Source organism: Carettochelys insculpta, chromosome 6 (assembly GCF_033958435.1).
Source record: "Carettochelys insculpta isolate YL-2023 chromosome 6, ASM3395843v1, whole genome shotgun sequence".
Taxonomy (NCBI): domain Eukaryota; kingdom Metazoa; phylum Chordata; order Testudines; family Carettochelyidae; genus Carettochelys; species Carettochelys insculpta.
In genome coordinates, this window is record NC_134142.1 from 90,232,532 (window position 1) to 90,257,662 (window position 25,131).

At 45.6% G+C, this 25,131-nt stretch overlaps 2 protein-coding genes across 3 annotated transcripts in view; both read left to right on the forward strand.

Moving 5' to 3' along the window:
- PRDM11 (PR/SET domain 11) overlaps window positions 1–18,447 on the forward strand; it is a 405,666-nt gene extending 387,219 nt beyond the window's left edge. Inside the window, exon 8 of the transcript XR_012646015.1 lies at window positions 18,396–18,447. The gene's annotated coding sequence lies outside the window, so the exon portion shown is untranslated. The remainder of the gene's footprint in view (window positions 1–18,395) is intronic.
- The window catches only part of LOC142014649 (transmembrane protein 263-like), a 348,901-nt gene that overhangs the window by 176,709 nt on the left and 147,061 nt on the right, over window positions 1–25,131 (forward strand). The gene's annotated exons all lie outside the window — the stretch shown is intronic.

A 25,131-nucleotide genomic window follows, 5' to 3' on the forward strand; every position in this document is an offset into this window, starting at 1 on the left:
TTTTTTAGTGGCTCACACCATGGTGTCCGTCCTTCAAACAAGAAAGGCTAGATGAAATTCCCTTGGGAATCCATCAACACTTCTCCTAGCACAGCCACACAGTGTGCAGCAAAGAGGCTCTGTCCATCAGGATGCACCTGCTGTCTCTGCTATCCCAGACTTAGGATTGGGACCCAACTGTCTTGCACGGCAGTAAAGATGAAGTACATCAGTTTTAATGTGGTTTTAATTGATGTTTCTTGCTACAACGGTCTTTCTATAAACTTGCGAGAGGCTGTTTCTGCAACTAACTAAGCTGATTGTAAATTATTTGATGATAAGATGCTTTAAAAGGGGGGCATTATGGGAAACTATCTGTAAATTTCAAGTGGGACAGATATGTGCCAACTAAAAATGTCTCTTTTGTGGGTACCTCTATAAATTTGTTTCCCCACTAACTTTGGTGAGAAACCTCTCTAACTCTAGTGATTTCCATTCTCTGGATACCATCTCGGGAAATGTGAGAGAATGTGCTCTAGTTGCTTGAAGCATAATTGTTACAGATGATCACAGCAAAAGTAATTTTTATAAGATAGAAAAGGAGAGCATTCAACCAACCAGCTGGAGTGTCAATTAAATCTAGTGAGGGAGGTGAAGGTGTAAAGGGGTCTTGTAATAAGTGGGGCTGTGTACACCTTTTTTGATTAATGATATTGCTGAATTGATTAATTAGGAGACCAGATCAGACACTACTTAGAGAGACCTGCTGAGCTGACAAGGATGTCTAATGTTTCATCAAGGGAAAACTGGAATAGCTTTCTTTGTGAAGACTGGGATATTTCTCCTTTCCAGTGACTTGGCAGAAATATTAAGCTGAGAAGCAGATGGCTTCTGGCAGTAAGAATCTCTAATTAGGCTATTTACACGGCACATATTGACAGCAGAACATTTTTTATAGATGATCTGTGGGGATGTACCCACAAGCAAACCTTTCCAAGATGCATGTCCAGATTGAAAACTGTTAGATTAGGGTGAAGCTAACTCCTCAAGCTCAGTAATAGCCCTCATTCCTCAGGTTCTGTCACTGACAGTACTCTTTCTCCCTGAAATAGTATTTATTTTCAGATGAGACCAGCTCACTTCTAGGTTTAGTGACTATCACATGGGAGCAAGTATCAGAGAGGTAGCCGTGTTAGTCCTGTGGCACCTTATAGACTAACAGATATTTTGGAGCATAAGCTTTCGTGGGCAAAGACCCGCTTCATCAGATGCATGGGAGTTGGGTTGAGAGGAGTATTTAAAGAGTGGGGTCCCAATAAAAGGGAGGGCCAGAGCTGACAAGGTCTATTCAGTCAGGGTGGAAATGGCCCATTATCAGAGTCTACATCAAGAGAGGAGAAAAAACAAGTCAGCTCAGTCAAGGGGGATGTGGCCTGTTGTCAGACTCTAATGTGAAGGTATGAACTTCCATCACAGAGAAACTGCTTTTGTAAGGGGCCATGAGGCTGATGGATTTCCACTCAGTACGGCTAAATGCAGTGCCTTTTATAGTGACAAGTATCACAGAGGTAGCCATGTTAGTCTGTATCTTTGAGAACAACAAAAAGTCCTGTGGCACCTTATAGCCTACGAAAACTTATGCTCCAAAATATCTGTTAGTTTATAAGGTGCCACAGGACTTCTTGTTGTTATCACATGGGAGACAGTCTTTAGACAAACCACTGTTGAATGGCAGAGAACTGTCACCACCTCATACATGCTGAACATCATACATTACGACCTGTGGTCAGACTGCCTCATCTGAGCTGCTATTAACTTAATTAAATACTTTCATCAAGAAACAAGGGGGAAAAGCTGAAACTTGGAAACCATTGCAGGACAGTCAAAGGAAATGTAGGTTTGTGAACCTTTCACTTTCTTTTTCATTATTTTTGTACTAAACCTTTCACTCCACTGACCTCCAACATGTGGATCTCTTAAACTAGCAAAGAGAGTTCATCAGGGCTTGTTTTGTGCACAGGAGTTCACATTTCTGTGTGCCAGACAGGGAGTTTCCCTTACATTGGACCAAGGACTATATTTTATTGTTGTTTTTAACACACAGATATCAAGCAAATGTAAACTGATCTCACAAGAGCCCCTGCATTGGTTCTTATTGCCCTCTGTCACCCCTACAGGACTACCTCTTCCTTATTAATGCATTTTCCCACTGATAACTTTGAATGCAATAGAACCTCAAAGATACCAATGTCAGTTACAGAATGACCAGTATACCCAGCACCCAGTGAAACCAGAAGTCACCAGTTTGATGGGGCTCGGGGTTCCCCAAGCTCTGCACCCCATCTGCAGGCAGGAGTGACTCTCACTCAGCAGGAGAACAGCGGGTTTGTTAGCCGACAGGACACAGCATTGTACAGAGGAGTCAGTACAGCAGGCAGAGACAGCCAGTCTAATCCATGCTGGGGAGAGGAGGCCTCAAGGGCCCCCCCCAGAGCCAGGGCCTTGCCCCCTCCTTGGTCTCACTCTCTCTCAGCCCAGACTAACTGCTTCCCAACTCCCAGTTCCAATTCAAACCCCTCAGGCTCCACCTCCTCCTTTGTCTCCAGTACAAAGGTGTTACCTGGTCATCAAGGTTACCGTCAGCAGGAGACCCGCACCCTGTGTGAGCCACTCACATACACACAGGTATCCCCCACTCCATCACAACCAGTCAGGCGGCAGCAGAGACTTCACCCTCTAAAAAACAAATGCTGTTACTGTACTGTGCTTGTATTCCATCTTAAAGGCAGAGACATCTGGGCTGTCCATCCCCAACCTACTTCTAGGGTAGCTACTTACTGCAAGATACTGGGTCAGAGCAGGGGCAGTGCTGGGATCTGCATCACTTCCACCTCACCCCTCCTGCAGTGGATGGACACTGTTTTTACCACTGTCCAGGACTGGAAGGCAGTGATTTTTCCACAACTCTCCTAGAGAAGGGGGCACACACAGGACACTCCCTCTCTTCCAGGATGAGGAACAAGCCAACTGAGTGGTGCCCAGCTAGGGTTCAGTAGGGAACAGCTCGGCTGCTGCTAAAACCTGGCCTGTCATGTCAGGTGCTGGATCTGGAGTCCAAACTATACTTTTTTCAGTGTTGCGGACATTTCAAAGTTATCAACAGCCCTCTGTTCCCAAGGTTACTCTGAGTTCTGCTTTGTGTACCAATGTCTTGGGGTATCACTTCCATTAATGCATACCAGACCCAAGAGTCCCAATTATTTACTAATGAATTAGTAAGAGTCCCTGTTTCCTAATAATTTTGCTAGCTTTCCACCACACCAATAATATGGGACAGACCCATAGGCAGGGGAGGTGTGGAGGGTGCGAACACTCCCCACCTCCATATCTGGTTTCTCTCACTTCCTCATTGTTGCACTGTGCAGGGGGACCCTGCAGGGTGTGATGGGGGAATCTAATGCACTCTGCGAGCTGTAGTTCCTTGGCCAGCTCCCTGTCTAGCGAGCTGGCCCTGGAGCAGGGAAGGGACTACATTTAACAGCATGCTCTTGGCTGCTAGCAACAGGAATGGAAGGGGCATGAGGAAGTATTGTTTTTCACGTCAATATTACAGTAAGATCACGGAAGGTAATTCCTATAAAACCATTATTATGGTATAATTTTTAGTATAACACAGACATTTTACCAATCACTGTTTCCACTCAAATTTTTCATTAACCTCTCTTATGCACACTTATTGCATGCCTGTTTTGACCTTGTTTAGAATGAAAAAAAAATTTACAGTCTCCATTTACCAAAAAAAAACAAACGTACACATACCCACACACACAAATTCCTGCATACAGGCCTATACAATGAGGTATTGGGATCAGACCATAGGCCAATATTCTAAATGTTGTTCAATATTTACATAGTGTTTTAAAATAAAACAGATGCTGCTTTTCTACCTCCTGTACCTGGGCTTGAATTTTCAAAGGAACCTAAGGGAGCTAGGACTTCAACTCACATGTGCTTTCAATGGATTTTGTCACCTAACCTGTGTAGACTGCTTTGAAAATACCAGCTCTGGTGAACTGTGCAAAACTGTGGTAGACCCTGTACAGACAACAGGCTGAGGAGAGTAAGTGGAAAGAAGCAAGTAACTAAATGGACGGCAAATAAATATTGTAAAAAGCATCACATTTTTAGATGGGATATTTGATAGGAAACTCACTTGAAGGAATCAAATTGAAAATATTAGAGAAATGTAAAGGCAGAATCAGTGTACTTAGAAGTATTTTTAGAACTTCCTGGAGTGTGGATGAGAAGGCAGTTGTAATGCTGTACAGAATGCTATTAAGATCAGTTAATGAGGTGCCAGGCCTTCAGTTGCTCATCCGAAATGAATTTGAGGAAGCTTGACTCAGTCCAGCCTCAGGTGTTGCAAATGGCATGTGGAGCCTTCTCCACAATGCTGCTGTGTTACTGAAAATAGCTGAGGATGATATTCCATTTCCTTTAAGAATGAAACTTTTGGGTTACAGTCACTGGAAACACTAAGCTAGTGGATGATGAAAGCTGGGAATTAAGTGGACAACGTATGGAGCAAAGGCTCAGAATGCCTCAAGTAACTAGGTTCAAGGCATGGACAAAGGATTTTGGTGAAAAGGAAGACCTAAAAGGTTAGCTTGTAGCTTTCAGACAATGCATTATAACTGGGAAAATGTACCTTCTAAGACAGATAGAGATATATAGGGAAATTAAAAGGGGAAAAGAAGTGTTAAAGATGCAAGAATACAGCAAATCATTGTTTCTGGTGAGTGAAGACAGTAATGCCAACTGTATACTGATGCATCAAAAGTGTAAGAATAGGAAGAGTGGGAAGAATATTCTGCATTCCTTCACATGGAATCAAGAAACCTGTGTGACTGTCAAATTTTAGAGCAGTTTTGATGACTGAACAAGCAGGGATGTTGCTGACATTAAACAGGGCTATAGATGTATGCCCAGCTGGTGTAGCCAGGATCAGTAGAGATCAGAAATGGCACTTCTGATAGCAGAAATCATCATCTTAATGTAATATTATTGCTGACAACAGAATTTACACTTGTGTGTGATGGTAATAGCATGGATCCCACTGTGTATAGAGGTGGCAAAGTGGCAAAAATGCTGTCAAACGTAATCAATTTGAACAAACTTTAAATAAACTGGAGTTTAAAAATCTAATTAAAATGAGTTAATAGAGGTATGGCAAGAAATATGGGCCAAGGAAACAAAAGGAAAAAGTTTCCATGACACCTGCTCCAGGGTCAAAATTGCTGATATACTCCCAAGCCCAGAGAGCGAGAGTTAAGTGGCTTCATTTAGAATTTAACGGCCATTGTGGCTTAAATAATATGTTTTTAATAAAGATTGATTATGGGGGATGAGCAAGGTCCAGGAAACAGTTAATCATCTGTGGGAGACCCAAGAGTGCACCTTTAAAATTGGGTATTTACTTGAAAAATGTAATCTTAAATTATTAACATTTTCACTGCAACACGTAGTAAGAGCATCAAGATAATGGGAACCTGTGAAAAAATGCTATTACAATTTTTAAAGAATACTGGCAAAGGCGAAGGACTTTAATTTTTGAATTATCCATCATGGTAGTCATAGTCAGGTGCAGCTACTAAGTCTGCTTTGTCATGAAATATGAAGAAGGAGCAGAAGAGGAGGAGAAGGATTCTGGGATAACAGACTGTCAATGGCCCTACACCAGGCCATCTTGAGTGAACAGATAGGGAGGCAAAGGAGGACTGCAGGCCCAGAAGCTTAAGGTGTATTCATTTTCCATCAGACTTCTAGACTGGGGTAATTTGTGTTGAATGAAAAGTTGGGACACCAAAAAGGGGACTGTACAAAGAACAGTTGACAGACTCATGTAAAACCACCCCGGTTGGGTATGGTAGTACAGACAACCCTAAGCAGATTTTGGTACCCCATGTTTTTCTACACAGCACACTGATAGAAAGTTTCCCTCCTAAGCAGATAGATTTAAACCACTTATGCAGGAAACATCCCTACTGTAACAGCCTCATTAACATCCCTGCAGAATCCTTCATTATCAGTCCTTCCCCAGCTACTCCTGCTTGTCCAGCCACTTCTCTATGCTAGGCAGTGGAGGATGACTAATGTGCTACTACAAAAAAGGAGGAACCTTTAACTGGCATGAGCATTGTTATGCAGCAATAAGGCTATTTTTGAGTGATAATGTGCATTTATTTTGATAATGTGCATTTATTTTACATATCTAGCCGTGCTCTTGTTTCACTTTCCCCTTTTGATTATTGTCTTTCTTGATCGATGAAATCTGATTAAAATATACAATGGCCTGGCTCTCCATTTTGTTATACCAGTTTTGTGCCAGTATTTCTTCACTGCTATTTAAGTGGCCTGGTTTTTTTGTTTGTTTGTTTTTTGCCCCCCGCCATCCAAGATGCTGAGCATCTGCAGTTCCCACTGGCATCAGTGGGATTTTTGAGTGATTAGTGCTTCCAAAAATTGTTGCTTACATTTACGTGACTGAAGGTAAATTTAGGAGCCTCTTCGAAGGCACCTAGCTTTAAAACTTGTGGCCTAGTTCTACTCACAATAACGTAAAGCAATTGCTACTAATATGAACAAGAGGCTACCTGGGCAGGAGTTTCAGAGCTGTGGCTATATTAACAAACAAAAGACACTTCTGACTGATGAATCTGACCTACCTCTTTCAACCTGTCACAGATTATATGAAATCTGGATTGCCAGGGCATTTATGCTTCTGACATACTTGGTGTGTATTTCCTGTTCGTAACTCAGCCTGTATATCCTGTTCGTAGATGTACACAAGTGAATCTTGTTAATATTGCTGACAAGTTTTGAGATCCTCAGCTAGCAGATTACAGAAGTTTGCATCATTATTCAATGTGTTTCCATGAACCAACCACGCCATTTAAACACCCTTTTGAACCTTGATGACTTGGGAGTGTCTTTGTGGTATTCATTTATGTTTACAGTCTCCAAGTTCTTATCAATGGAAAAATACTTTCCCAAGGTATTGACGTTTTGTGTTGCTTTGGACTGATACATGGGGGAAAGGGGGTTGCACGTGCAACATCAGTGTAGCCATTTGAAAATCTACCTTTCTGTCATGTTCTTTTTGATAAACCCATTTATTAGTCATTGTCTTGGGGGACAGGGTGCATTCCCACATATAATTACCCTGTCTTAGTTCAGACTTCAGTGGAAAACGAAATGAGTGCTTTTCAGTCATCTTGAAGCAGTCCTCCTTCTTCCAACCTACACTCTAATTTCACATGTCAGGATTCCTCTGTGAAGCCAGAGTTCTTTCTTCAAAGAACATGAGGGAATCACATAATGAATTAGGAATAAGCTCATAATATCAATGTTGTATGTTTAAGTGCATAGTTCATTGTTCAGTTTTAGCATTTGTGTTTGTATATTACACTTACCTATACGTATAATGACCTGTGCATTCACATGTGGGTTGTCAACAAGGTTCGACCCCTTTACACCAAAGCCTTATCCTCTACTGCGTAAGCCAGATCCACTCCTTTAACTGTCAGTAAACAGAAACAAAAGGGAGTTGTGACACTTGTTTTGTCTCTGTGTCACACGTACCCTACCTTTTTATAATCCATATGTATATGTGTACACACGTTTTAGCAGAAGTAAGAGAGCCATTCTTTGGAATTGGTGCCAGCTAGCCTGACAGAGCACAAGAAGCTGCAGTTCAATGGAGACTCATAGAAAGTGGTCAGACTTTGCAAATGGGTTAGGTCTTTTGATAAACAATCTTCCTTGGCTTTACTAACTCTTCTTCATAAGACCTCATGATTACAACTCTGAGGCCTGAAATCATGCAGGCTTGATATCTGCCTAAAGGTGAATATTTTAGGAGCTTCTAGTAAGAACAGCTCAGGTACTTTTAAATATAAATGGAGTGAATAAAATACTTAGAAAATGCCTGTAACTTTATCTTTTACTGCCATGGTACCAAAAAACTAGAAAGATGGAGTATGTCATGGAGATGGCCCGTGTTGAGAGTGCTGTATTTTTTTCCCATTGAAAATCCTCAGGTACTTTTCCTTCCCCTACAGAAGAGTCTCTTGTACAATCATAGAATCCTAGAACTGGAAAGGACCTCAAGAGGTCATAAGAGTCCAGTTCCCTGACTTCATGGCAGGACCAATAAGAGATGCCCAATTCCTAAAGTCTGCAGCAGAGGGATTGTTAACTGCTGACTTTGTAGTGCACAGACCTGAGAGCATCAAGCTGAATAGTTCCTTATTTATGAAATTTCTTCTATTTTTTTTATTTCAGCAGTTCCAGGAAATTCTATGTACATAAATAATAAATCTTGAGATTATGTAGGCATGGTTACGTATACATGCTCAAAAGTCAGGGAATATCACTAAGGCTGTTTGCAAAATTTGATTCCTTCCTTTTGTGTATGTGTATTACAGTACACTCTTTAATTACAAGATCAGATACTGTTCCTCAAATGTAAATATGTTTTTGTCCAACCTTAAATACAGTGCATAGCATCTTCTACCTTTTTTTATTCTTCAATACATACACTGCTTTCATTGTCATAATGACTTAGGATGCTTTTAGACTTTTATACATATTCCCTTTTTGCAAGTCTCATTGAAGTCACTGCATCTCAGTATAGACACAAGGATTTGGGCCATGTGTAAGTTAGATTTTAAGGTGCTCAGCACCTGTGGATCTGCGAACTGTGCTAGAAGAGTGAAAGTCTTAATGGAGCCCACATAATATTTTTAGGTATCTAGATTTGAAGACTATTTGAAGAAGAGGCCAGTAAATTTCCATGATGGTGGTATGTGAGCTAAGGTAATGCTTTTGTTGGTGGCTTGGCACCTATATGGAGGACTGTGACCTGACAAGCCCTTGCATGTTATCAGTATTCTGAAGGGACCTATACTTTGTAGCAGCTAAACTCTATGATATGTTCAACATAGTATAAATTCTGATTTTGGGCTCGTGTATTTTGTTTGCAAAGGTTGGAAAATATGTAACTATGGTTACTTAGGAGATTGGATTCCAAAATCAAATACAACCTAAACTTCATATTTTTAAAATATAATATTATATCATTTTGTAATGTGACAGTTCAATTTCCTTTTCATAACTTTAATTGGCAATCTGAAAAAAATGTGATATGTGCTAATAGGAGATGACAATTTGTAACTCAGTAGTTGGCATATACTAATAAGATGAGTTGCATTATGTGAGGAATCAGGCTGCCAAAGAATGCATGCTTGCTGTCTTGTGGAAGTGAATGAAGGCATACACTCAGGTATAAGATTAAGTTTTTTTTATTAGTCCTCTAATACCTTAAAGTCTAATAAATTTATTAGGTTATGAGCTTTTGTAGGTAAGACCTACTTCTTCAGATTATTGGACATGGGTCTTAAGGAAGCTCACAACTTAATAAATTTCTTAGTCTCTAAAGTGCTACATGACCACTTGTTGTTTGTGACGCTACAGACTAACACAGCTACCCTTTTATTAATAGAGCTCCAGAGTCGTTTCTGCACGCCACATCCTCATTCACTGGACCAACTACCAGTAGTGTAGAACATAGTTGCCTTGAAAGGACTAATCATTACACATTTATATAATTAAAGAGTGTTTCCTTATTTATAGAGTACCTCAGCCTAGTCACACAGCGCATAGCTATGCCCTGTATTCTACACAATTTGAGGTTAGAAATGGATTCACAAGACTTTTAAGCATGTATCTGTTTTCCTTCATCAAAGCATTTCATGGAAGGCTTAGACAAGTGGAGAGGGGCTGGTAGGCTTGACCCTGGATGGGAGATAGTGATAAAGTGATAGTGATAGCCAAAACTGATAAATGCACTAACTGCAGGAGCAAAGGAATTGTGAGGAAAAGTCTTATTTATTGTGCATGTGACCTTATGGGGAAAGAAGTTGAAAGGCAGCTTTGTTCTCAGTTATCTTGAATTTCCAGTGCTTCAGTCTGGTATAAAGGACTGTATTAGTAACCATTGTTACCAGTATGCTTGCTAATAAAATATTATATAAGAAGGTGACAACTGGCATACTATCCAAGAATAATCATATTTTACAGAAATGGGAATAAAATACAGTAACTTTAAATATTATTAGAAAGACAAGCATTATATTTGGAATGCACTTGAAACAGATACAGGGTAAGCCGAATAGGCATTCAGAAGGGCCATAGACTGGGAGAAGTAGGATGGGGAAAGTGGTGCTCCAAAGAAGTATCCCCAAAAGTTGTATATCTACCCAGCACCTTCCTGGGACCCAAGGATTCCTTTTAGAAAAACTGTGTTATATCTCAGTACCTTTCTCAGACCTGAAGAGCTCTGTGTAAGCTTGAAAACTAGTTTTTCTCACCAACAGAAGTTGTTCCAATAAAGGAAATTACCTCACCTGCCTTGTTTCTCAGTTATATCAAAGAAATTGATGGGGTGGCAGAGAGAGTTAGTGTGTCTAGAAATGTTTTTTTTAATAGCCCCTAACCCAGTGGACCACAGTGCCAGAGAGAAAACAACCAAATGTGCTTATGCAAAGGTGTTGAAATAAGGATAATATTGTCTGTTTGCTAACACACAAGATGACTAGAATGATGATAAAGGTTCACACTGTTTACTCCAGTCTGTCGGGAGTATAAACCAGGAAAGAGCTACCGTGGTAAGGGAAGCCTCTCTGATGACTAGTGGAGTGGGCACCTTACGGTCTGGCAGCAGACACAGGAAATGCAGACAGCCTCTGATGATGTCTTACAGTTTATTTTAACAAAAAGAGTAACTGCAAGTTTTTACCCTTTCTAAGCTGGCTGTTAGCCAGCCCTAGACTAAAATAATGTAAATAAAGACCAGAAATAAATAGACATTGCCCTCTCAGGCCTTCGCCCAGGAAAAAAAAGTAGAGAGCTTTGTATCAAGTGCCATGCAACCTCTTGTCCATCCCTTGAGAGGTCTTGCAGAACTGTCGCCACCAAACATGTTCTGTATTGACACGGTGGAGTCTAGTAAGTCTGGACACCAAGAGCAATTTAAATATCAGCATGCCGGGGGAGCATTTTTCCCTCAGCTATGTCTACACTAGCCCCAAACTTTGAAATGGCCATGTAAATGGCCATTTCGAAGTTCACTAATGAAGCACTGAAATACATAGTCAGCGCCTCATTAGCATGCAGGCGGCCGTGGCGCTTCGAAATTGACGCAGCTCGCCGCTGCATGGCTCGTCCCGACGGGGCTCCTTTTCTAAAGGACCCCACCTACTTCGAAGTCCCCTTATTCCCATCTGCTCATAGGAGTAAGGGGACTTCGAAGTAGGCGGGATCCTTTTGAAAAGGAGCCCCGTCGGGACGAGCTGCGCGGCGGCGAGTCACGTCAATTTCGAAGCGCCGCGGCTGCCCGCATGCTAATGAGGTGCTGAATATGTATTTCAGCGCTTCATTAGTAAACTTCGAAATGGCCATTTGCATGGCCATTTCGAAGTTTGGGGCTAGTGTAGACATGGACGCGGCCCTCATGTTGTGCCCTACCTAATTTTCCTAGGCCATCTTTACCTCCCCTAAACTCCATTCTGAAAGCTTCTTGACAACTTTGCATGCCATTCCATGCTGCTTGTCTGACTAGCAGTCTTAATTAAAGTAAATGAAAACCTCTAGCCACTTATCAAATTCAGTCTCAGCCAACTTCAGATGAATCTTTTAAAAAAATTGGAAAAGTATGGTTGACCTGTGCCCTTGGGCAGCTTGGGCCTGGTAGTAAACTCTCCTCATCACTGTAGGCTCGGTGAGCCTCAACACTATGAAGGGCTGGTGGTCTGGATCAGCAACAGAAAGCAGGTGATATAAGAGCTTAATGCTCCCCCTTACCCTTTGTTCTTCCTGCAGAAGGCGATTTTCTTTGAAGATCTATCCCAGCCAATGTGAAGGTCTACCCCAATTTATTATGGGTGAGGTAAGAGTGCAGGTTGATTTGAAACCAAAGGGCAAGCAAGATTCCCTTTCAAAATACCTCAGAACTGCACTGCTTCTTCTTTTGTTTGTTTGTTTGGTTTGGTTTTTGTTTTGTTTTGTTTTCCAAAGAATGAATGGCAAAGATGTTAAGACACAAGCAGGACCGACAATCACTGTTAGACTTTCAAAATCAATAGTCAGTGAGGAATACTATTGTAAAGGTTCTTCCAAATGTCAGAAACTATAGAAAAGAAGGCTCTTACACCAATTGTGGCAATGATCTGAGCAGAGTCTAATGAGCAGAAGAGGGGAACAAAGCAAGAGATGAAAGATCTAAGAGGTGGATTAGCTGAGTTCTTGAAGACCTTTAAAACCAAGGTGAACAAAGATTAATTGGATCCTGAATTAACATGAAGCTCTTTGGGACTCAGGGCATGTAACGACTTTTGAGCACAAGAGGCCAGTAGTTGGATTATTAGTATTCTGATCCCCAGTGTACCCTGAAGGATCCTAAATAAATGAGTGTTCACACTGCCTTAGAGATGGCAAATGTTTGTTTCTTGACATAATAGTCTTCTTTCACTCTTAGACATCACCTTTCATGGTAAGAGGATACTGACTACTGAAATTTACCATCCACAACCAATACAGAACACCTAGTAGGGAGTGTAGTTGTGGAAAGGAGCAAGGAAACCAGAGATCTTGCTGTCGTGTGTGTCTCTCTCTTGGTCACTCGATAACGAGTAAGATGTGTTGACATCACCCACCTATTTGTGGGTCCATTGATGGCTGAAGAGGCCAGTTCTGGCTGCAGGTCTTATCGCAGAAGGGTCATGTGCTGGTAGCTGTTGGAGGGGTGCAGGGAAGTTTTTGTCACTCTTTTCTCTTCTCCACTTATCCTTGTCTGCACTGCAACAGGACCTTTCTAATTGGCCACCCCTTCATGGATTACCGCTCTCAGATTTACTAGACTCGGAAAGAAACTTAAAGAATTTGGTTATAAGAAAATTCCAGCTTTACTCAGCTCATCAGTGTGAATATTGGAAAAATAAGCATTTCTGCATTTACAGAAAATATTGTACATCTGAACATTAAGTTGTCTGTTTCTGTTTTGTTTGTGTAACTCCTCTAGTAGCATCCACCTTACAACAAAGGTGAGCTCATTTGTCACACTAGATGAACGGGAGAAACTTCTAACTCCCTTAGACAAAGGGTTAATGGGCACAAAGCAGACATCAAAACACTCCAGACCCACAAACCAGTTAGTCAGCATTTTAATGAAATGAGGTATTCTATTAATGACTTAAAGGTATGTGTGTTACTGAAAAAGAACTTTCGCACCATTCTTCAAAGAGAAACAGCTCAGCTGGCTTTTATATTCAAATTCAGCACATTAACACATGGTTTAAACCAGGACAGGAACTTTCTGAGTCACTATAGGGGCTCATCTGCATACTTGGCTTAATCTAATTTTTGACCTCCCCCCCACCCCTCCACTCTCTGATTTGCTCACCTTGATTATCTTTTTCTGATTTGTCCTCCTTGCTTACGGTTTTTGGTTCTCTGTGCCTTAAATATTGAGTCTGTTCTGGTTTGGCTATGGTCTGAAGAAGTGGGTCTGTCCCACAAAACCTCACCTAATAAACTATTTTGCTAGTCTTTAAAGTGCTACTTGACTGCTTTTTGTTTTGATTGTGTCAAAGGCCATAACCTAGCTGCTGTCCAGCTGCAGGTGGCACAATCACTAAAAAGATCTCTGACATTTAACATTTAAACAAAGCACTTAATTTTTAAACATTGTTTTCAGTATAGTGTAACAAAGCTAAAATAATTGCAATAGAATTGCAAGCAGGCAAAACTATATTCTTTGTTTCAATAAGATGGCTGAAGCAAGAAACCAAAATCAGAACTGATAAGAGATTTCACATGTAGCTGAAGTTTTGGCTTATGTCTTAAAATTATAGAATGACTGACTGCTTTTTGTTTTGAGAATGAATGTCCGTTTACTTTTTGCACTTGCAGACCCCTTGGCAAAGGCTTTCTCTGCTGATTGTTTTTCAGTTTAGGGAGTTTGCACACAGAGAGAGTTGGGTTTTGTTTGTTTGTTTTGCTCCTTTTCTTAAAATGAGATAAATGTTTCATAGTATTTTAAAAGATTGAAAATAAAACTTCTCTTCCCTATTTTATTTGATCCATGGAAAGGGTGGAGGGTGTTAGTGTGGCAAGTGGTACCGGGTACTTTTTTCATTTACTTCTCTTTTCTTATAATTTGCTATTCTTTTTATCATGTCACTCTCTGCTGAAGCCATAGCAATATATTCTATTCCAAACTAATAGTACACAGCTCCAAGCCATCATCTGTGTTAATCTTGGACTTCTAGCTTTTATTTTGCCATACCATTCTGCTGTGTATTTTTCAATGATTTAATAAAAACTCAGATGCTGTGATTTAATAAAAACTCAGAATATCAAATAACAAAGCCCAGACACAAAAGACTTAAATTATAGGTTTATTATTTTATCCCATATCCTAACACCCAGTGCTGATGATGGGTGTTGTGAAATAGTCATGCAGCTGCTGAACAATTCTCTCTACTCTGCTGACACATGCAAGTCTATTGGATCTACATTAGCATTTTTACATGTGATGTTTATGTGCTGTTCCACCTGTTACCCTGTTGCAAGATGGAGGAAGAATTAATCTTCTGTTTCTGGTCAAGAGAGTCATGTGGCATGAGGAAAGGAAGACAGAAGTGAAGCCTTGAGGCCAGAGGTGTCAAATTCTTCAGTAAAAGAAACGACTTGTTGGAAATGCATATTTGCATTTGAGGCTGTCCCTCACTAATGTTTTAGGGTTCTGTCCCTCAAAAAGAGTGAGAGTTGTCAACTCCAGACATCTTAGATTTTTTTTTAAAATTATCCTTCTAATTTTTGATTCTTTAAAAGTCTCATTTTCAGTCTTTTCTCTACATCTTACTTTTTATTTAACTGAAAGCTAAAATTCCCATTTATTAACATGATTCCAGAAGTTGGGGCTGTAAAATATACTAGGTATTGGAAGACTTGTTACACAATCCAAAGAGTTTGTCAGATTGTGATGAGTAGAAGATTAAATTACTTCAGATTGTACACATGATAAATTCACAATGTTGGTTTTTCATATGATCGTTCTATTTGTTGTTCTGAGGTTTTCTGGGGATAGAAGGGAATGAACTGAGAGCAATAAGCATGGGGGATGGAGAAAGAAGCAGTACCTGCCATTTTATTTATCAATAATTACAATGTGAGAACCATAACACTAAATGGCAAACTCATTATTAATTTCAAAGTTCAAAATGTTCTTTAAGCTTCTCCTTATTCCTCTCACTCATAAACAGCATAGGTCTCACTGTACCTTTTTATGGTTCTTTCCATTGCTATAAAGTTGTCCTTGGCAGACGTGAAAATCCATCTCATTAGAGGACCTGTGATTCAAGAGGTCAGAGCAGTGTCTGTCTCTACAAACAAGATCCACAAAATACTGCTTAACAAAGGGGTCTGCTTGCAATGTGAAAAGTTGATAGATATCTGGTAAGTGCCTGGATGTCAGACCTGAAGGAGATGAAAGTAAAGTAAATAAATGCACTAGATTATTGAACATTTGACAAAATCATAAGGGAAAGGGAGAAAACTGCAGAGAGAACAGCTGTTTCTGCTTTTGGAGGAGGTTTCTTCACCATTTTTTTTTATTTTTATGCATTTACTCGTAGTAATTTCACTAACTTAATAATTGAGCAGCGAAAATGTTTGGGGTTCATACTTTCTTTCCTGTTGGTTTTAAATCCCTTTAATCTTAACAGGATATGTGTGTCTCGCAACCACAATTCCCACCAAGACAGCTAGTTTTTAAATTGAATAGGTCAGTCTGAAAGGCTAGATCTTTGGGTGAGCTTTGTGCTTGTGGAAGGGTTTGTATTAATTGCCTTCAAGTCTGAAGTACCATACTTCTTCTCAAGACAGATGAAAGTATAGCAGAGACAGGGCACGCTTCCTTTTATGAGCCACTTCTGTATGTGCCTCAAACCTAACCTGGAAAGATGAGAGGGATATAGATTCTCCAGAACTCATTCAGTTCTTAGCCTTCTAAGAGTGTATTCTCAAAAGGCCAGCTCTGACGATAGCTTTTGTGGTGCTGTCTCTGGGAGCTGTCCTGAGCTCCCTGAATTATTGCATGTAGGTCACAGAAAAGCTGTATTACAGTAAGAACTTTCACTCAGCGCTGATCTGGAGCATTTGCAAATTGGTAAACTAGCAGCGCTAAGTTCCATATCCCATTGCTAATTTCCTGAGCCTGTCGGTCCCCTGCGGTATTTCAGATACAGTATGCTGACCCATTTGCTAAATCTACCTCATACTTTTATTCAGTGCTCAGTAATATTTTTCAGTAATCCCCTTTGTAGAATCCAGCAGAGCTGTGTGATGTCAGTCTTCCAACACTCTTTCCTGTGCTCTCCCCATGACCCCACACATATCTATCTGCTTAACTATCATGCCAAAAAAAGTTAAACATACTCTGACAGTTTACCAGGTCTGTTTTCACCTTGGCAGGTGCATGAAATCTCCCCAGCACTAATAAGAATTGCACCTGTAGTCCAGTACTGGGAGCAGGAAAACCATTAGTATATAAGCAACTCACGTGAATTTCCTGTCACACTTTTTACCTCAGGGCTGGCCATAGTAGAACAGATCATTAGTTCACCATGACTGGTATGCTGTGCCCAGACACGGTCAATACAAGATGTTTCTGTTTCTAGAGTATTATATGATGCCTATCGCCGTGCTCTTTGAAGGCATAGGAATGTCATGCATTCCCAATTACTGGAAGTGGGATATTAGTCATGTGGTGTACCATGACTTGGCTCAGTATCCAGAGTCCTGAGTATCTTGATTGCCATAGGAAGTTGTCTAAACTGTTTGCCCATGGCAGCTACAGTTTGCCTTTTAGAACCCTTACAAATATCATACATATAATTACAGATACAGGAAAGTAAAATCCTGCTCCCCATGATGCACCTTCAGCAGGACGCTGTGTACTCCCTGACATAGTGTCACTATAAAAGTTGATCCCAACCCTTAAATTTTATAGCACTGTTAATGTATTGTGTCTTCATGAAATACAGCGTGCCTTCCTCCCACTCTCTCAAGCATACATAACTGTAATGGTCAGTTTATGCCTGGGTGTATGAGAGCTATCTACGTGCATGCAGTTGGCCACAGTAAGGAATAAGAATGCTGTGTTGAGGTGATGCACATTCCAAGCTGCCAATTTAACTCCACGGTTGCTGCCTTTTGCAGTTGGTAAGTTTGCCCAGAATCATGAAGCTAAATCTCACCTACTTGTTTACAGCTATCTGAAGAGACCAGATGGAGCCCTATGAAACGGGACTTTTGTGAAGCAAGCCCATGAGATGTGTTGTTTCTTAACATTATGATGGTCTCCAGTGCAGTAACCTAATTCCAACATTTTATCCCTATTCTCTTCATATGTTGTATTCCTTATTTGTGTCAGTTCTCTTCTGACACAATAATATAATAATTATGTCTCTTTACTGAAGTTACGATCAAAATGTTAGTTGCTGCCAACACTAGCTCTGCATTTACATAAGATTTATTTTTCAAAAGGAACTTTTTGAGAATGAAGGGCTCAGGCTTTCTTACAGCTGTAAAATTTAATCCTACTCCGAAGCGTGGCTTTTTACTTGGAAGAGAAAGCTGTATTTAGGAATCCTTTTGCTGGCAGTAAATAAATTCTATGATGCTTATATTTGCCTGGATTTCAGGAAAGTCACCTAGGTTTAGTCTAGTCAGTGGCCATGTTCGTACCTGGTGGGAAACTTGCAGGCCACAGCTATTTCATTTACTTTGCCTAAAATGAAGCAGATTTTAATACATACTGATTTTAATAGAGACTGACTGATCACATAAAGCAGGATTCTCAGCCTTTTTTCTTTCTGAGGCCCCTCCTGCCCCACAAAACATGCTACAAAAACTCCATGGCCCTCCTGTGCCATAACACCTGTTTTTTCTGCATATAAAACCAGGCCCAGTGTTTGGAGGTAGGAAGCAGGATGGGTACCTGGAGGTTCATGCTCCAGGAGACCCCAGGAAGCTACATTGCTCAGGCTTCAGCTTCTGCATTGCAGGGTTCAGGGCTAGCCTTCAGGCCCATGTAGCAGGACTTCAGCTTCCTACTCTGGCACCTACTGAGTGTAATTCTGGCCCTGCTTGGTGGCTCTCTTAAAAACTGCTGGAAGCACCACTGAGGGCCTCAAACCCCTGTTTGAGAACCACTGTTATAGTGTTCCTAGCCTGCAGTACTCTCTCTTGTCAACAGGGGTTGCTTTACCATGTTGCATAATGGAACATGTAAGCTGCGTCTACACGTGCACGCTACTTCGAAGTAGCGGCACTAACTTCGAAATAGCGCCCGTCACGTCTACACGCGTCGGGCGCTATTTCGAAGTTAACTTCAACGTTAGGCGGCGAGACGTCGAAGTCGCTAACCTCATGAGGAGATAGGAATAGCGCCCTACTTCGACGTTCAACGTCGAAGTAGGGACAGTGTAGACGAGCCGTGTCCAGCAACGTCGAAATTGACGGGTCCTCCATGGCGGCCATCAGCTGGGGGGTTGAGAGACGCTCTCTCCAGCCCCTCAGCTCACTGGTGGCCGCGTGGAGCGGCCCCTTAAAGGTCCCCTCCCCCGCCCTGACTGCAGGAGGCTGAGGCAACGTGCAGGCTCCTGCCTGCACACGCGGCGGCGAGCCTGCACAGCCCTCAGCCCCTGTCAGCAGCCATGGCTGCCCAGCAGCCCCCCCAGCGCCCCCAGGGGACCCCCCCCCAAGGGGAGCCAGGGCAGCCAGGGCAGCCAGAGGACCAAGCAGTCTGGGAAGCGGCAGCGGGGCCCCTCTTGGACGGAGGCCAAGCTGTGGGACCTGCTGGGGCTCTGGAGCGAGGAGGAGGTGCTCCAGGTAATGGGGAGCAAGAGGCGGAACGCGGATGCGTTCGCTCGGCTGGCCGACGGCCTGGCTGCCCGGGGTCACCCTGCCCGCACTCCGGACCATGTCCGGAGTAAGGTGAAGGAGCTGCGGCAGGGTTACGCCCGGGCCCGGGATGCGGACAGCCGATCTGGGGCCGCCCCCGTCACTTGCCCCTTTTACAGGGAGCTCAGGGACATCCTGGGCTCCCGGCACACCTCCTCCCCTCCGGCCACCCTAGACACCTCGGCTGACGAGCCCCAGCAGGCCCTGCAGACGGACTCCGCCCCGGAGGTAAGCCCCGCACCCCGGGGGACCCCCCCGGAGGCCATCCCCGGGACATCGCAGCAGGAGGAGGAGGAGGAGGAGGAGGGGGGCTCCTCCTCCACCGATTCCAGCCTGCAGATCCTCCTCCTGCCATCCCGGAGCAGCAGCAGGGCCTCCGACCCCCGGGGATCTCCGGACCGTGGGAGCGGACCCACAGGTAGGTACCCCTCTCTGGTGGACACCCCGGGGCTTGAGGGGCGGGGGGAACAGAGATGTGTCCAGGGCCCCCCACATGCTCACATGGCCATGGCCCCAAGGACACCAGGGCCATGGCCCTCACAGCACTGCAGCCATCAGCCCCTGCCCCCTGCCACCCTGCATGACAGTGCCATGCCCCATCCCCGGGCCAGGGGGGAGCGGAACCTCGAGGGGCCCCCGGGAGGAGGGGGTGGGACACCCCGCAGCAGCAGCATGCGATGGAGTGGGGGGAGTGCCAAAGGGAGACTCAGCCTACATATGAGCCACCCGAGTCGAGGAGATCCCAGGGCCAAAGGAGGATCCTGGCGCTACAGCTGGCAGGTGACACCTCTGCCCTGAACAAACAGGAGGGAGGAGCCGAGCTGGCTTGGAATTGGGGGGCGAGGGCGGGGGCCACAGGTAGAGGCTAGGGGAAGGGAGAGCTGGTAGGCAGCCAGCCAGAGGAGAGGGAAAGCTGCATCCCAGAGGGGCCCCCCTTGGGGTCTTCTCCCCAGGACGGGTTGGAAGGACTGTCTCTTCCGACAGCTGGTGCTGTCACTCCTGCCAGAAACTGGCCATCTGTGGCCTAAGAAACCTCTCCTGCTCTCAGACCCTGCGGGGTGAAGTGAGAGTCGCTCCCACCAGGGGACGGGGTGCAGGGCAGGGGGACCCCTGAACCCCATCCATCACAGCAGCATCTCCCGGGGACGGGGATGGGGAACCTGCAGCACAGGGTGGGGGGGACAAAGGCCACGGCTCGGGGCCCACACTAACGCCTGTCTCCATTCTTCTTTCCCCCCTCCTCTCCTGTGTCCTGCACCTGCACATGCACCATCCGAAGGACCGGAAGAGAGCGCCGGCGAGGCCTCGGTTGTCCCGGAGAGCCCTCCGGGACCCTCGCTCCAGGGCAGCCCCTCGGCAGAGGAACGACCGTTCCCGCGGAGGGCCAGACGGCGGACCCCGCGCCTGCTACCGGCAGCGGCAACGGACCCCCAGCTGCTGGCCATCCTCCGCCGGCAGCTGGAGGTGTCGGAGCAGCACCTCCGGCTGCAGGAGCAGGCGCTGGCCTGGCGCAGAGAGGCATGGGGGGCCTATATGGAGACCATCAACCGGCTGGTTGATTACCTGGCCCCCCATGCCGCGCCGGCCGCGCCACCGCCCGCCATGCCCGCTTCTGCAGCCCCACCACCAGCTGCTCCAGCCGTCGCCGGGCCGTCCGCCGTCGCCCCACCACCTCCCCGCGAGGGCCACGGCGCCGAGGGACCCCTGGAGCCACCCGAGACTCGCTGGCGCCGCTACCTTCCAGTGGAGCCCGCTCCCACCCAGCCGCGCACCAGACTGCAGGCCCGCCGGAGCTCCCGGCCGGGCACGCCCACTGCTGGGCTGTAGGGGCGAGGGGCCCGGGATGTGGCCCCCCCTGTGTTGGACAGACTTTGGGGACTGGGTGGGTGGTGTGGGTGTTGCCCCTGTTTGCCCCGTCCCCCCCGGTAAATAGTTCTCCCCGTTCTCCTCCCTGCTTTGTGTTTTTCTTGCTTGATGGCTCACAGTTCTTTGATTTGTTGTTGTAGATTGTTTTATTTGTGCCCATCTTGGTTTTGTTGAATGTTTGTCCCTCCTTTTTGGTTTCTGTTTCACATATATATATTTTTTTATTTAAAAAAAAAAAAAAAAAAGCCTTTAAGACAAAAAAAACATTTACGTTCACCCACAAGTTTGTGCTGTCATTTCTCCTGGAAAAGTGGGGGGGGGCGGTGGGGTGCTCCATGGTGTGGGCGTTGGGGCAGGAGTGTGGGGGAGGAAGGGGCGGGCAGTAGGGGGCCTGGGCAGAGTTCACCCCGCGGCCTGTTGCTCGAAGTGGGCCCGCAGGGCCTCCCGGACCCAGGTCCCCTCTGGGTCCACCTGCCGACTGGGGGCAGCAGGTGGCTGCACGTGTGCCCTGCCGGCCTCGGCGGCCCAGCCCTGAAGAAAGCTCTCCCCCTTGCTCTCCACGAGGTTGTGCAGGGCGCAGCAGGCACCCACAATCTGGGGGATGTTGTTGGGGCTGGCATCCAGGCGGGTGAGGAGACATCTCCAGCGTCCCTTCAGGCGGCCAAATGAGCGCTCCACCACCTGGCGCGCACGGTTCAGGCGCTCGTTGAAGCGCTCCTGGCTGGCGGAGAGGTGGCCCGTGTAGGGGCGCATGAGCCACGGCCAGAGGGGGTAGGCCGCATCCGCGATGATGCAGGAGGGCATGGTGGTGTCCCCCACAGGGATCTCCCGCTGGGGGATGTAGGTCCCCGCCTCCAGCCGGCGGCACAGGCCCGAGTTCCGGAAAACCCGGGCGTCGTGGGTGCTGCCAGGCCAGCCCACGTAAATGTCCTGGAACCGTCCCCAGCTGTCCACCAAGGCCTGCAGGACGACTGAATGGTAGCCCTTCCGATTGAGGTATCGGCCTCCACTGTGGTGCGGGGCGCGGATGGGGATGTGAGTCCCATCCAGAGCCCCGAAGCAGTTGGGGAAGCCCAGGGTGGCAAAGGCGGCGACAGTGGCACGTCGGTCCCCCAGCCTCACGAGCCTCTGCAGGAGCATGGCGTTGATGGCACGCACGACCTGCAGAGAAAGCACATGGGACAGCCCCAATGAGGGGTGAGCAGGGTGTGCATGGCCCTGCCCTGCCCTGCCCTGCCCTGCCCTGCCCTGCCCTGGCCTCCCCCTGTGTGGGTTCTCTTACCTCCATGAAGACAGCCCCGACGGTGGCCTTTCCGACACCAAACTGCTGCCCCACGGATCGGTAGCTGTCCGGAGTGGCCAGCTTCCAGACAGCGATGCCGACCCGTTTCTCTACAGGGAGGGCACGCCGCATGGCAGTGTCCCGGTGCCTGAGTGTGGGGGTGAGCCACTGGCACAGCTCCAGGAATGTCTGGCGGGTCATCCTGAAGTTCCTGAGCCACTGGTCGTCGTCCCACTCCCCAAGCACCAGCCGCTCCCACCAGTCGGTGCTGGTGGGGTAGCTCCACAGCCGCCGGCGTGTGAGGCGGGGGGTGGAGCGGGGTGCTGCAGGGGTAGGGGCTGAGCCCTGCTGCCCTGGGGGCATTTCCTCCCCTGGGGCAAGAAGGTGCTCAGCTGCCCCCAACATGGCATGAGCCAGGGCAAGCCCTGCTACTGCCGGGAGGGCTGGGTGGACCTCTAGCTGCTGCTGCTGCTGCTGCTGGGGGTCCATGACTGCGGCGCTCGGGGTCTGTGTGCCTATATGGCTCCTCAGACCGCGTGCTGTGCAGGCTGAGTGTATGTGGGAGGGGCCCTTTAAGGGAGCGGCTAGCTGTTGCCCCGGAAGCGCTAGTCCGCCCGTTGACCCTGTGTGCAGCTGTGCCTGGCATCCCTATTTCGATGTGTGCTACTTTGACGTGTAGACGTTCCCTCGCTGCACCTATTTTGATGTCGGGCTGAGCAACGTCGAAGTTGAACATCGACGTTGCCGGCCCTGGAGGACGTGTAGACGTTATTCATCGAAATAGCCTATTTCGATGTTGGGTGCACGTGTAGACGTAGCCGTAGTGTCCATAAGGTACATATTCTTATGTTAAAAATGAAGGCAGATGTGACGCAGACTTCAGGATTCCAGGCAACGGGATTTGTCCTGTGAGCAGAACTAGGACCATGCCAGTATAGGCCTATGAATGGGTTTGAATGTGATTTTAGTATTATGAGAAAACAGTTCTTACTGAGTTAAGCTTAGAGATGGGAGCAACAAAGATGATGTTAGTGGTCGTGTCTGCAAAAGACCACTATATCAGCTGGATGAGGTAAACCAGGCTTTCTTCAGACAACTAAGAGAAGCTTCCAGCTCACAAACCCTGGTTGTCATGGGGAACTTTAATCACCCTGATATCTATGGGAGACCAATACAGCAATACACAGACAATCCACGAAGCTTTTGGAGAATGTTGGAGATAACTTCTTGGTACAAGTGCTGAAGGAATCAACCAAGGGCCATGAGCTGCTTGACATGCTCACAAAGAAGGAGGAATTAGTAGGGGAGGTAGATGTGGGTGGCAGCCTGGGAAGCAGTGATCACAGCATGATTGATTTCACGATCCTGAAGAAAGGAGAGTAGCAAAATATAAACCCCAGCAGACTTTGACTGCCTCAGAGAATTGATGGGTAGGATCCTCTGAGATGCTATCATGAAGGGGAAAGGAGTCCAGGAGAGCCGGCAGTATTTTAAAGAAGCCTTATTGAAGGCACGGAAACAAACCATACCAATATGCAGTAAGAAAAGCAAATATGGTAGGCGACCAGCTTGGCTTACCAGGTAAATCACTGGAGAGCTTAAACACAAAAGGAAACTTACAAGAAGTGAAAACTTGGACAGTTGACTATTAGGGAGTATAAATATATTGCTCAAGAATGCTGGGATATAATCAGGAAGACCAAAGCACAATTGGAATTGCAGCTACAAGAGATGTGAAGGGTAACAAGAATGGTTTCTACAGGCAAGTTAGCAATAATAGGGTGCTCAGAGAGGGTGTGGGACCTTTAGGGATATAACCAAGTTACAGATGATGTGAGAAAAGCTGAAATACTAATTTTTTTTTGCCTCTGTCTATACAGACAAGGTCAGCTCCCAAACTACTGCACTTGGCAACACAGTATGGGAAAGAGGTGGGCAGCTATCAGTGGAGAAAACAGGTTAAGAACTATTTAGAAAAGCTGGACATACACAAATCCATGGGGCCAGAGTGAATGCGTCCGAGGGTGCTGAGGGAGTTGACAGTTGTCACTGCAGAGCCTTAGGCTATTATCTTCAAAAATTTGTGGAGATCGGGGCGGGTTCCAGGTGATAGTAAAAAAGCAAATGTAGTGCCCATCTTTAAAAAAGGGAAGCAGGACAGTCCAGGGAATTACAGACCAGTCAGCCTCACCTCAGTCCCCAGAAAATCATGGAGGGGATCCTCAAGGAATCTATTTTGAAGCACTTGGAAGAAAGGAAGGTGATCAGGAGTAAACAACATGGATTCACTCAGAGCACGTCACATCTGACCAACCTGATTGCCTTCTTTGACGAGGTAACTGGCTCTGTGAACATGAGGAAGTCAGTGGATGTGATATACCTTGACATTAGCAAACCTTTTGATATAGTCTCACACACAATTCTTGGCAACAAGTTAAGGGAGTATGGATTGGATAAATGAACTGTAAGGTATAAAGAAAGTTGGCTAGATTGTCGGGCTTAATGGGTAGTGATTGACTGCTTATGGTCTGGTTGGTGGTCAGTTTCAAGTGGCGTGCCACAAAGATTGGTTCTTGGGTTGGTTTTGATCAACATCTTTATTGATGAGGAGATGGATTGCACCCTCAGCAAGTCTGCAGATGACGCTAAGCTAGGGAGAAAAGTAGATATATTGGAGGGTATGGAAAGGGTTCAGAGTGACCTAGACAAATTGGAGGATTGTGCCAAAATAAATCTGATGAGGTCTGAGAAGGACTAATGCAGAGTCCTGCACTTGGGATGGAAGAATCCCAAGCATTGTTACAGGCTGGGGACAGACTGGCTAAGCAGCGGTTCTGCAGTAAAAAACCTGGGGATTACAGTGGATGAGAAGCTGTATATGAGTCAGCAGTGTGCCCTTGTAGCCAAGAATGCTAAAG